The sequence below is a fragment of the Suncus etruscus genome, chromosome 4 (assembly GCF_024139225.1).
Source record: "Suncus etruscus isolate mSunEtr1 chromosome 4, mSunEtr1.pri.cur, whole genome shotgun sequence".
Classification (NCBI taxonomy): domain Eukaryota; kingdom Metazoa; phylum Chordata; class Mammalia; order Eulipotyphla; family Soricidae; genus Suncus; species Suncus etruscus.
The window spans coordinates 37,702,678-37,717,297 of record NC_064851.1 but is presented as its reverse complement, the minus strand read 5'-3'; the positions used below and the strand labels follow the sequence as shown (position 1 = coordinate 37,717,297).

Genomic DNA, 14,620 nt, shown 5'->3' with positions numbered 1-14,620 from the left:
TGGTACATGTATTGACTACATGTCTGGCTTGCCTACATGAAATATGATAGTTGACATACAAGTGACAGCATTTGTATGTAGCACTGCATGTTTCTATGCAGGTGACTTAAATATTGTCATGCCAGACTCTCAGCAGTTTTATTACCTAGAGCTATTGGCCCCGAGAGGCCACAGTGGGCTCTTATGTGAGTGATAAATATTGGCTTAGAAAGTTTTTGTAGAAAAGCTTGCAATTGAGGCACCAAGTATTGAATAACTTGTTTATAAGCATTTAAAGAGATGATTACATGCCTGGGAATAACCCTTTTATGTAAGCTGAATTGCTTATTACATTACACAGCTCTAAAACATGTGAACTTAAGTAATTTAAAGTAGCAAATTTGATTTGTTTAACAGACTTATAATTAGTATGCAATTTTGTGGTCAGAGAAGGGTCAGTGCTTCAGCCTTTTCCTAAGGTCGACCCGTCAATATAAAACATGGGGGTGTCAGGTACAGGGGAGGAGTGGATAATAGAGGATATCACAAAATATGTCCTCTGAAAGAAGTCCCAGGCCTTACCAGCAGGGTAATGGGAGGAAATGTTTCCTAAAAAATCAGATAGAGCTCATTGAAGAGGCTCACTGAGAGGTAATATATATTGTATTTCCTTTTTTTTTTTTTAATAATCCACAGCACTATTATGTCAGGATCAAAACCTAACAAGGAAACTGGCTCTAAGTCTTCCTTTGATGATAAGAGAAGAGATCTATTCCAAATAGGGCATAAATGTACAAGGTTGCATATTGTGTAAATAAATTCATTCTAGATGCCCAGAGGAGAATGAGGGGTTGCAAAAATTGAAAGTCACACCTTCTCTCCAGGAATGAGCCTGTAAATATAGGACTTTTGGAACCAGTCCATGAAAATATCTAACTCCTTTTGGCCCTTCTGTGTTAAATACCTTCTCACATGGCCCAATTTCAGGGCCACTCTTAAAGAACCACAGATACTTCAGTGCCAGAGTCAAGCATTCCTTCAAACTTTCTGCACTGAATTTCAAGGGTTAGCATTGGATTTTCCTCTATAAGATTAGCAGTAAAAGCTATAAATGCATTCGCAGAAGCCTCACATTTAGTACTTCTGATGCCTCTTACCCTGATACATTCTGATTTTTTCAGGCATAAAATAAGAAAATAATAAAATGTAAGCTTTGTTAACCACCTTTTTTTTTAAATTCATACTTGGTTAATGAGATAAGAATTATTATTTCCCCTGTGTAGTCAGAATCTACAATCTGCAGTTGAATTACTATTCCTTTGAGTATTAAACTGCTTTTTCCTCAGATCATCCCTAACATCCCTGGTTGTATTGGCCTTGTTATGCCAGACCTAATCTTGTAAGAGCATTGAGCCAAAATTATAGTTAAATCTTCAGGGCAGGGGCATATTAAGACTACAGCTTCCTGAAGTTGTAGGTTTTAATGTGCTTAAGCTGCAAAGTTCTGTTGGTCTGGGCTGGGAAGCTGAACTATTGATAAAAAGGTTCCTGATTTTGAGGGGCCAAGGAATGGCCCCTGACCAGATTCCTGAGAGATGTTGATTAAGTCTTGGTATTGAGGATGTGGGTCCTTGATCTGGTACAAAAAGAGGTTTTGACCTGCATTGTTTTTTTAAATGCCTAATATTGCCACACTTAAAGCATCTGACCTGATCTCGGTAGATTGGTTTTGGACCCTCCCCTGGTTACTGAGGAGGTGGTAAGGAATTAAATGACAGTCTCTTTCCCAATAATATCACTTCCCACACCTTGGGCAAAGATCAGGTGTTTTCTTTGGGTAAAAGCCACTTATCTGATTTCCTGGAGTTTGCATTTAAATAGCATATGTTGTAAAAGGTGCAGCAGTGGGTGATGAGAGAGGATAATTATAAGTCCCAGCATTTCTACAAGCATGTAGAAAGCCTATTATATCTTCTTTCTCCCTAATGGGACATAGATAGTCTGACAATATTCCTTGGCATTATCAAAGGTTTTTCCATTATCTAAGGTTTTTGTCAGAAGGTTTTGAACTTCTGTCTTTCTAATCTATCTTTTTGTGGCCTGTCAATTTCCCCACAAAACCCGCATGTTTCCCCACAAAATTTGTATTTACTAAAAAATCTTCATATAACTAAACTTGTATTTGGTTTCTGAATCAATTTTTTCCCAAGTCTTCAAAGCAAGTTCTCTGACAAGTCTCAAAACAACACTGGGTAATCTTGCCTGTTTATTTACTTCTGTGTACTCCTCTTCTCCTGTTCAGCATCTCATAAAATAACATGACACTTGCAATCATCTTTCCATACTTATCTAGGCTATTAATTTTATTTTTAGAGTTGTCAGACATCCACATTTTTCACTGTAAATATTGAGAAGTGCTCAAACAGGTCTTTGCTATAATGTTGAAATCATGGTGGTTCCAACACACACCGTCACTCCAGGTACCATCTAATAGTGAAAACAAAAACTATGAACAAATTCCTATTCACACTGCATATATTTTATTTTGAAGTGAAGAAACAAAATGGGAACAAATACAATATGTGGCCCAGGGCCGTAGTTTGAGGACCACTGCAACCCCACCATTTAGATGAGTTTCATCTGTGACCTCTTTGCAATATCTTAGAGGGTCCACAAAAGACCAAATGAGTCACAATTAAAAAGTGCTCTTTTGCCTGGGGAACAAAGGAGAGGGATATGGGATGCATGCTGGGAACAGGGGTGGAGGGAGGGCATTGATGGTGAGAATGCCCCTGATTCAATGTCACTATGTACCTAAAATATTACTGTGAATGAGTTGTAACCCGCTTTGGTCAAAATAAAAAATATTTTTTAAAAAGTGCTCTTTTGTACTACTCTTAATTTTTAATATTTTTCTTATGATTATTTTTTATGTATTCCTTTTAAAAATATTTATTTTATACTAACTTTTTATACTACTATCTATACTATTTGGTGTGTATGTGTATGTATGTTTTTAGGGTATTTACACCTTGCAGTGCTTGCTGTCTGCTCAGTAATAGGGGGACCATTTGGTACTGGGAATTGAATCCAGTGCTCCAATATACACAGCCTGCAGTCATTTGAACCCTTTCTCTTACCCCTCTCTATCTTTTTATTCTAGGTTTGTTGTTTAAATATAAATTAATGAGTCCTAGTGTTGGTATGATGAGGCCTTTCTCAGCTCTGCCCAGTGCCTACAGCCCCTTTGCCTGGTGATTCTGGTGGCAGGGTAATGGCAGAGAAATGATCTCACAGGCACTCAGATGAAGTTTCAGGAGAAATTCAGCTTTAATACAAGGCCCTAACCACCAAGTGCCACATGACTTCTAAGCTAAGTAGTCTCTTTTCTGCTCCTCTATGATCTCTCCTGCCTCTCCTCTCTTTTAGGTGCTCTCCAGTTTTCCTTGCTGCCTTTCCCTTCTCTCTCTAACTCTCCTTCTTATCCCCTCTCTCTCCAGGCAAACTCCTCTACCCATCCATTCCAGGTGTGGGCGGTTCTGATCATTCAGGTGGGATAAACAAGAAATTGGGAGAGGGGATAACCACATAGGTTGTACATTCTGGCTTCCCACCACTCTGTTGTGTTTTTTTTTAAATAAATTATCTTTATTTAAACACCGTGATTACAAATATAATTGTAGCTGTATGATTACAGTCATGTAAAGAACACCCCCCTTCACCAGTGCAGGATTCCCACCACCAATTTCCAGGATCTACATACTCCCCACCTCACCCACACCTGTACTCGACACAGGCTTTCTTTTTCCCTCATTCATTCACATTGTTATGATAGTTTACAGTGTAGTTATTTCTCTAACTGCACTTATCACTCTAAGTGGTGAGCTTCATGTCATGAGCCGCACCTACATGGGAAGATGAGGAAAAATAAGGGTTGGGACTGAGGCAGTAAAATATTAGAAATGAGATGTGTAGGGCAGTATCAAGGTCACAATACAAGATGGATGTTATGGATATATAAAATATATGCATACAATACTATCAATAGGAAAACAAGGAGAAAAAAATTCCAGTGACTGTCCCAACATAAACCAGTGCTAGAATGGCACACCCTTCTCCCAAAGCACATTCCCATTAGTGTAGGGAGAGGTAGGGGGGAACCTGAGGACCACTAAGAGTCCACCAGAACCCACTTCTGGCCATCTGAGCTGACACCTAGGGAAGGCCTGGAGTTAGGGGGAAAAGACAAGGATGGCTGGGGGCCTGCCAAGCCTCCCAGCACTCCCAAGGCCAGGGAGAAGGGCTCCAGTATGGGGCCTCCCCAAACCCCATACCTGGCAAGAGCTAGTCTCCAGAATCAAGGAGGAAAGTGCCTACCACTCTGTTGACTGTCACCAATGGGAAACAAAATTCAGTCTGGTCAAGATTTTAGGCAATGGGACCAGAGTGATAGCACAGCAGCCAGGCATTTGCCATGCATGCAGCAGATCCAGAACGAACCCAGGTTCAAACCTTAGCATCCCATATAGTCCCTTGTGCCCCAAGAGCAATTTCTGAGCACAGAGCCAAAAGTAACCCCTGAGCACCGCCAGGTGTGGCCCAAAAACCAAAAAAAAAACCAAAACACTTTTTTTACGCAAATCAGCCTATATATTCTCTAGGGCCCTTCCTTGAGAAACAGAAATGGTTACTGAATATTCATAATCATGGCTATTTAAGATCTATTATTAGTAAAGGTCAAGTTGAGAAAGAAATAACTGACCCCAGTTTGATTTTCAGTTTTAAATGTTGATGCATCTTACTGATACTGCTTTCAGCTCTGTCTATAATCTATTATTTACAAGTTTTTTCCATCCTTTAGTGTTAAAGTACAAAGTTAAAAGAGTGTTATATAGGGGCCTGAGAGATAGCACAGTGGTAGAGCGTTTGCCTTGCACATAGAAGGATAGTGCTTCAAATCCCGGCATCCCACATGGTCCCCTGTGCCTACCAGGAGCAATTTCTGAGCATAGAGCCAGGAGTAACCCCTGAGCGCTGCCGGATGTGACCCCCAAAACAAAACAAAAAATGAGTATCAAATATATGACATATACACACTTATAATCACAGACCAAATCCATCACACAGTGGTCACTGTGTTAGAAAATTCATGACCGGGGCCATAGAGATAGCATGGAGGTAAGGCATTTGCCTTTCATGCAGAAGGTCATTGGTTCGAATCCCGGCATCCCATATGGTTCCCCGTGCCTGCCAGGAGCAATTTCTGAGCGTGGAGCCAGGAGTAATCCCTGAGCACTGTGGGTGTGACCCAAAAATCACACACACACACACACACACACACACACAATTTATGACCATTGTGTGGCTTTGTGTGATTTTATCTAGTCCAAAAATAACAGTGGATTTTAAAGGTCCAGAACTTTGGTGTCATGGAAGATAGTCTACATCTCACATTAAAAAATATTTTTTTGTTCCCCCCGCATTAACAGTACAGACCAGACAAAGGACCTGGGTTGAGGTGTATATGGGGAGCATTTACTGTACCTCCTCTTTCTATACAGTCAGTGTAAAGGATTTTATATATATATATATACATATATATATATATATATATATATAAATTATAAAAAAGAAAAGACAAGGCCTCCCAATGCTTACCACAGGCTGTGTTCTTTAAAAATGTTTTTGAAAGACAATTTTACTCATATTATAAAAGCAAATAAAGAAAAGTCATTAGGGGCTGGTGCGGTGGCGCTAGAGGTAATGTGTCTGCCTTGCCAGCGCTAGCCTAGGACGGACCATGGTTCGATCCCCTGGAGTCCCATATGGTCCCCCAAGCCAGGAGTGACTTCTGAGCGCATAGCCAGGAGTAACCCCTGAACGTCATCAGGTGTGGCCCAAAAACAAAACAAACAAAAAAATTAGTCATTAAAAGGACACAAAAAGGAGTGGGAAGGTAACCCAAGGTTAGAGTATGTGATTTGCATGCAGAAGTTTTGTGTTTATTTTCTATTCTTGATATTGCACCCAAAATCGCTGACTGTGTCCCTGTGACCCCTACACTACTGGACCTGGGGTGTGCCAATTTTCACATCAGGTCTAATCACAAACCATGGCAAGTATCATCTGAGGCAAGGGTCTCCTGAAATGCTGCTTTGGAAACTTCCCAACACCCTTACACACATGTGCGTACATCTGATAGATACTAATATCTTTTTAATCCTAATAATGTCATAATAATAAGACTTTAGGTATTGACATAAGAGTGAGCTAGTTTTGTAGTACCGGTGGCTTTTTTTAAATTGGGGTCAGAAATATCGTATAGGAAATAAAGTATCTGTCATTCACACAATCAACCTGGTGTCACATATGGTTTCCTAATCCCTGCCAGAAGTGACCCCTGAACACAAATAGGTATTTCCCGTCAACTCCACTCTCCCCAAAAGACTTTAGACTTATAGGTGAATGTTCTTTTACTTTACTATATTTGTATCAGAATGGGTATTTTTAAGAATTTATTAAATTGCAACATAAATTTCATTTTAATGACTTTGTTTATTTTGGGATTCATAACTGTTGATGTTCAGTGGTTATTCCTTACTGCATTCTGAAAATCACTCCTGGCAGTGCTCAGAGAATGCCTGGGATTGAACCCTGGCCAGCAATGTGCAAGGTAAGTATCCCACCTGCTGTGCTATCTCTCCAGTATGAGATTAAAAACCATGTTTATTATTTGGCAAATAAGTAACTCTTTGTCAGATTGTTTTGCGGGGAAGGGGGCTAGTGACAATATGTCAATAGAAACAGGAAACCAAAGGAAACTGAGAATTGAACCATGTTGAAGTCAAAGTCTATTCTGTTCTGCAATCACTGGCCTCCTGCTAAAGGAATAGCAAGCAGGGATAAGGCCTCTTTACAGGACAGTTCTGATTCTTCAGCTCCCTTGCTGTGGTTGGGATCTCCACGAAGTTCCATTTGTCAGGCACGTGGCCCATGCAGAATTTCAGCTACTTAATGAAATAAATAAACATCTCTTGCTTTCTCATTTATTTATTTTTGGACTGTCTCCAACTAGTGCAATGAGTTGATCTCAGTAGGCAGGTGAATTATTGACAGTCCTTTTTGCACTATGACAAGATTGTTGTAAGAATAGAAAATAGACACATCTCCTAATTTTCTTGACTGAAGGAACAAAGACAAATTAGAATAAACTTTTATAGATGATGTCTATTTATTTGGGGGTTAGGTTGTCTACCTTCTTTCTTTCCTAATAAGGTCATTAGGGAAAGGGGAGAGTGTAATGAGCATATAATTAAAAGGGTTGGAGTGCATGTCCTATATGGTCTATATAGAGTCCAGTCCCCAGCACCATGTAGCCTCCTGATCAATGTTAGGAATACTCCTGGAGCCTCTTAGGTAGCCCTCAGTTTCAGTGTGCAGAGTAGCTTCAGATTGCCCACCCAGGTAAAGAGACATTTATTCTGAGCATTGCACTATCTAGCCTAGTTGACTGAGATGCTTCAATGTGTAAAATGCTAAGTAAATGCTAGGAATCTGCATTTTAGCAGGCATATCAGTATTTCTCTTATGGTCTCTGCAAGGCTGAGTGGGCAAAAATAATCTATTGGGGTTTCAAATAAGAAACTATGAGCTTGACCAATAGTATGACAGGTAGGGCTTTTGCCTTGCATGTGTCCTTGTACAATGTTTGATCCTTGGTGTCCCATATGGTTCCCTCAGCATTTCCAAAAGTAATTCCTGAATGCAGAGCCAGGAGTAAATCCTGAGCATCGAAGCTGTATTACAAAACCAAAAACTGGGGCCTGTGAGGTGGCGCTAGAGGTAAGGTGTCTGCCTTGCAAGTGCTAGTCAAGGAAGGACAGCTGTTTGATCCCCTGGTGTCCCATATGGTCCCCCCAAGCCAGGGGCAATTTCTGAGTGCTTAGCCAGGAGTAACCCCTGAGCATCATACAGATGTGGCCCCCCAACCCCCTCCCAAAAGAAACCCAAAAAAACCCTAAAAATCAAAAAGGAACTAAGTCTCAGAACTCAGAGTGGCCTTCTGTTTCTTTTCTTTCTTTTTTTTTTTTTTTTTTTTTTGGCCTTCTGTTTCTTAAGCACTTTGGTTCAAAGAGAAATTGCTTCAGGGTCAGAGAGATTATACTGCAGGTAGGTGTTTGTCTCTAAGGTTGCTGATCCAGGTCATCCCCAGCACTGAATATGGTTTCCTGAGGCTGTCACAAGTGATTGTTGAGCTCAGAGCCAGGAGTAAGCCCTGAGCTTGACCAGGCCTACAAAAAACAAACAAATGAACAAACATACCAGAGAGAGAGAGAGAGAGAGAGAGAGAGAGAGAGAGAGAGAGAGAGAGAGAGAGAGAGAGAGAGAGAGAGAGAGAGAGAGAGAGAGAAATAACCAGATACCTAAAGTTTTTGTTTTGTTGTTTTGTTTTGTTTTTGTTTTTAAATCACACCTGGTGACACTCAGAAATCACTCCTGGCTATACACTCAGAAATTATTCCTGGCTTGGGGGACCATATGGGACTCCTGGGATGGAACCCAGGTTCTGGGTTAGCCGCATACAAGGCAAACACCCTACTGCTGTGCTTTCACTCTGGGCCCCAAGATTTTTGTTCTTTATTACAATCATTGTTAGCTGAACTTTAATTTTGCCGATGACTTATTTTGAAAAATGTTTCTGATACTACTTTCTTCTATCACTTTAATTACATTTTGAAATATCCAATGCCTATAATAGTTTTGTCCTATCTACAAGGAAGAATTTCCAAGATCCTTAATGGATGCCTGCTACTATAGACAGTACTGAATTATACACACAAACTGTATTTTACTCTATATACACTGATGGTGAAGTTAATTTACACATTAGGTACAGGAAAAGCTTAAACATAATAACTAGTTGTAAGATATTAGTAAATATGCATATATATTATAAACATTTACATGTATATGGTCTCCAAATACATTACTGCATGTAGTAAGCTTGGCTAGTGTTTGGCCAGCACTGACTAAAACAATAGAAAGTAAAATTCTGGGGCCTAGAGATATAGTACAGAGGTTGAGGCCTTACTTGCAGCTGACTCCAGTTCAATCCCCAGAACTGTATATGGTCTCCTAGGGCACTAAGCACTGCAGAGGTCCTAGGAACTTCCCAAACAAAGAGAAAAAGTCTGAGACAGGCAAGGGAAGAATGACTGTTTTGAATTTTTTGTTTTTATTTTTGGAGAGGTTTGGGGGCCACAATTTATAGTGCTCAGAGCTTGTTCCTGGTGGTGGTTAGGGGACCCTATATTCTTTAGATTGACCCTGTAGGGTTTTTCTCTTGTGCATTGATTATTAGTCTTTTGTCCTAGCAAAACACTTTCAAATAAAATCAATATATAAAAATAGGTGACAGAGTAGGAAAAAATATAAAATTCTCTTTACATATAAATGATCTATATAGAAATCTTATTAGAAACAATAAGTTTTCAAAACTGGAGGATTCAGCAAGCTTTTTTGTTTTAGAAGAGTAACAACTCTACATTTCCCCTCTACTATTAAGAATCTAGAAAATATAACCAATCATTTACAGTAAAAACAAAATAACAAGTTATACTGTATATACCCTAAAATAGAAAGTACAAACCCTTAGGAAAAAATAATTAAAAAAAACTCTGTTGTTGGGTCCAGAGGGATAGCACAGCAGTAAGTTGTTTGCCTTGCATGCAGCCGACCCAGGACGACCTGGATTCAACTCCCAGTATTCCATATGATCCACCAAGCCTACCAGGAGCGATTTCTGAGTGCAGAGCCAAGAGTAACCCCAAGCACTGCCAGGTTTGGTCCAAAAACTAATCAATCAATCAATCATTTAATCAATCAATAATAAAATTAAAACACTATTGTGGAAATTGGGAATGGACACAGATAGATATTAAGTTTATATACAGCACATAGTAAAACTTCTGCATAAAATAGGGAAGGACATGATGTACTTTTGTCCAAAGGTAATTGACTACCCCAAATGAAAATGAAATCAAATATAAAGTATGGGATATGATGTGGATCACTAATTGGAACAAATGTGCCATTTTATGTGGTACATTGATAACAGGCAAGGCTGAGTACAGAAGGAACATGGGAACTCTCTGTACTTCCTACTCAATTTTACTGTGAACCTAAAACTTCTCTAGGAAATAAAGTCTATTCTTTACAAATTAGGAATAATACAAAATAAAAATAATAGTTGACATGTGGTCCACAATCACTCTTTTGTTTATCTAATGCTTGTGACAGTCTTCCAACTACACCCCTAAGACACCAAATGATGAAATACAGCATATAAGACCTCACTTTTTATTATCTTTGCAGAAAAGCTTGCCAACCCCGATTCACAAGATAGCTTGTGGAAACTGAATTTGTTTACATAGATGAAGCTCAGAGATCAGACCTGGACTAACGTTGGGGATCAAACTCCAGTCAGCAATATTCAAGTCAAGTGCACTATCTACTGTACTGTCTCTCCTCTTCTGCATTTGAGTTGCCTTCCTATCTCCCACTATGTGTAAATCTGCTGTCATGGACTTTATATGAATAATAAAACTATAATATTATAGAAAATTCAAAGGAATATTTGAATTTTTATGACTCAGAAAAAAATGAAGATTTCTTATGATTTGTAAAAGCTCAAACCATATGGATTAATGACATAATCTAGCAAAAGTCTCCAAAAGGATCTTGCCCCATTTAATTCCCATATTCTTGATAAGCTGAGCTGAGATCTTCCATGCTCACACAATCAGCTGTAAAGTAGAAACCTTTCTCCTCAGCAGCCAGAAACACATAATAAAATAAAAGATACTCCAAGACTAAACTGACTAAACTGATCTCTCTCTCTCTCTCTCTCTCTCTCTCTCTCTCTCTCTCTCTCTCTCTCTCTCTCTCTCTCTCTCTCTCTCTCTCTCAACACACACACACACAGAGCCTCCACTTCTGACCAGTGAAATCTCTTTCAATAACTTTACATTGCTCTGCCTACACTACCTGGCTATTTTGGTAAATTCTTTCACTATCCCATGCTTCGGACCTACTGGTGCCTGGATTCAAGTGGCTCCTTCACTCCTTTCATTTAACTTTGGTTTCACAAAGTCAAAACTAAGGTCTTTGTTTATGGGAAGAATATCATAGACAAAGTTAAGCAATATATAAAATATGAAGATGATATTTATATTAGTATAAAAACTGGCACAGGATTAATATCTTGATTATACAAAGACTAAAGCAACAAAGACTAAATGCACATCAACAAAAACTGATGGATGTGAACAATAAAAAATAGTTGGTTTTGTTCTTTGTGATGTGTGACAGTCTTACTGATGTGAATGTTATTTTAATATTGTTTTAATTTACATTTCCCTGATATTAAGTGAAGCAAAACATTCTTTCATATATCTTCTGACTATCTGTGTATCTTCTTTGAGGAAGTTTCTATTTATCTCTTCCTTTTCCCCCATTTTTTAAGCGGTCAGTTGTTGTTATTGTTGTTTCATGTAGAGTTCTAGCAGTACTTTGTATATGTTGGATATCAACCTTTTATGAAATGAGTGGTCGGCAAATAAATTCTCCCAGTCTGTGAAGTTTCTTTTTTATCCTGGTTACTATTTCTTTGTTATTCCAATGCTTCTTAGTTTGATGCTGTCCCACTTTATCTTTGCTTATCTTTGTGCCTAGCCAATGACATTGAATCACTTAAGATGCCTCTAGATTTAATGTTATGAAGGGTCTGTCAACATTTTCTCAATATGATTTATGAAATAAAGGGCAGCCATAGAGAATGTTGATTGGTCCAGCCATTTTGGAAAATAATATGGATACTATAAAAAATACTAGAAATTGAGTCAGCAATTTTACTTCCCGGCATCTACCCCAGGGTCTCTGAAACTATTTAGAGATATTTGCACTTCTGTATTCATTATAATACTACTCACAATAACTTAGTATCTGAAAAAAACTGAAGTATCAAAGAAACTGGAACATAAATGTAACAGAATTCTACTCAGCAATATAATAAGATGAATCATGCAATTTGCTACTAAATGGATGTATCTGGGGAAATCAAACTGAGTAAAATTAGAATAAAAGAAAAAGACAGATGCAGAATAATTGTTGTTATATGTGGGATACATATATATATATATATATACATATATGTATATATATATTTGAATAGCAAAAGTCCAAAGTCCAAAGGCAACAGAAACTTAGATTTGGTCTTCAGAAGGAAGCTTACCATGGGGGTGAGGGATGTGGGGAGACACTGAGACAAGGGTGGAGGGAAGTAAACACTCCGGTGGAGACTGTGGTGTTGGAATGTTTTATGCACAAAACCACAGTGCCTAAAAATTAGTTTTAAAGGGCAGAAACATATTTCTTTTAACATTGTAAAACAGTGAAAGTTTAATATAAAGGCAACCTGCAAGAGAAATTCAAGACCTATGGTTTGTGCACTTAAAATGTAATATTATAGGAACTGGAGTGGTGGCACTAGAGGTAAGGCATCTTCCTGGCAAACGCTAGCCTAGGACAGACAGTGGTTGGATCCCCCAGTGTCCCGTATGATCCCCCGAAGCCAGGAGCGATTTCTGAGTGCATAGCTAGGAGTAACCCCTGAGAGTCAATGGGTATAGTCCCCCCCCCAAAAAACAAAACAAAACAAAAAAATGTCATATTATATGTATTTGAGCAACAAGCTATTGTTTTATTTTATAATTGGTCATTATAGAGTTGAGTTAGGGTGCATAAACTTTGATATTATGATAAGCAAAATAGGACACAGATATTTGAAAGAAACATAGAGTAGTTCAAAACAAAAACTATTAGTAGCAAGTGAGAAATGAGTCAGGATTTTTACTGTAAAAAAAATAACCTTTGAAGCGGGCCGGAGAGATAGCATGGAGGTAAGGCGTTTGCCTTTCATGCAGAAGGTCGTTGATTCAAATCCCGGCATCCCATATGGTCCCCCGAGCCTGCCAGGAGCGATTTCTGAGCGCAGAGCCTGCCGGGTGTGACCCAAAACAAAAAACAAAACAAACAAACAAAAAAATAGGGCAGGGGGCGAAGAGATAGTACAGCGGCGTTTGCCTTGCAAGCAGTCCATCCAGGACCAAAGGTGGTTGGTTCGAATCCCGGTGTCCCATATGGTCTCCCGTGCCTGCCAGGAGCTATTTCTGAGCAGACAGTCAGGAGGAACCCCTGAGCAACGCCGGGTGTGGCCCCAAAACAAAACAAAACAAACAAACAAAGAATCTATAATGCATATCTCTCTCAGTCTATATTCACAACTTGTAGCCATCTGACTCATGTCTTCACAGTCTCCCTTACTCTCCATCCCCAGTTTCTTCAATTAGGTTGAACTATTTCCTGGGGCTGGAGAGATAGCATGGAGATACTGCGTTTGCCTTGCATGCAGAAGGATGGAGGTTGAATCCAGGCATCCCATATGGTCCCTTGAGCCTGCCAGGAGCGATTTCTAGCGTGGAGCCAGGAATATCCCTGAGCCTTGCCGGGTGTGACCCAAAAACCAAAAATAAGTAAATAAATTTCCTAGGACCTTGAGGAGTGTTCCTGGACCAACAACTTTCATAACTTTTTTTTTTTTTTTTTTTTTTTTTTGGTTTTTGGGCCACACCCGTTTGACGCTCAGGGGTTACTCCTGGCTATGTGCTCAGAAATCGCCCCTGGCTTGGGGGGGACCATATGGGACGCCGGGGGATCGAACCGCGGTCCTTCCTTGGCTAGCGCTTGCAAGGCAGACACCTTACCTCCAGCGCCACCTACCCGGCCCCAACTTTCATAACTTTTATTTGGGGTGTGTGTGGTTACACCCCACTGCGCCCAGGATTACTCCTGGAAGGCACGGGGGACCATATGGTATGCCGGGACTGTTCGAATCAGCTGCGTGCAAGTTATTTCTGCGCTATCTGTCTGGCCCAACATCCATAACTTTTCATCAGAAAAACAAAATCTCAAATTCTATCATAGGCTTACTGAATCAGAGTATGTTTAAATAAGATTTCCTTGAATTTCACTTACACACAAAAATTTTATATTCTGAGAATTCCATTTCTCCTCCTCCTCCTGCTCCTCCTCTTCCTCCTCCTGCTTCTCTTCCTGTTTCTGCTTCTCCTCCTCCTCTTTCTCCTCTTCCTCTTCCTCCTCTTCCTCCTCCTGCTTCTCCTCTTTCACCTCCTCTTCCTTCTTCTCTTTTTCCTCCTCCTCTCTTTCTCCTCTTCCTCCTCTTCTTGTACTTGTTGTTATTCTTCTTTTTCTTCTTACTCTTCTTCCTTCTGCAGCTAATAATCTTCCTAGAGTATTTAATAAGAAAATACTGTTGTTTTTTTTTAACAGAAACATTGGAAGCTCTCTGTTCTGGACACTGTAAGATTACATTGTTAATTATTAACTTTTTCTTTCTGTGATGCTACAGATGGAACTTGGGGCCTCACACATATAAACATATAAAAACATATACCAGACTACTGAGTCACATCCCTAATCATTTATTTTTTAGTGATACTTTGAAACCTACTGATAAGTGTTACAAGTGGTATAAGTTGCAAGTGTTACAACGTACATGTAC

The 14,620-nt window shown here is 39.4% G+C and overlaps 1 protein-coding gene and 1 pseudogene across 1 annotated transcript in view; both read right to left on the bottom strand.

Annotated features, from left to right (window-relative positions):
- Positions 1–14,620, bottom strand: part of RPF1 (ribosome production factor 1 homolog) — a 1,036,037-nt gene that overhangs the window by 575,499 nt on the left and 445,918 nt on the right. The gene's annotated exons all lie outside the window — the stretch shown is intronic.
- LOC126008024 (uncharacterized) lies at positions 5,446–5,557 on the bottom strand (annotated as a pseudogene).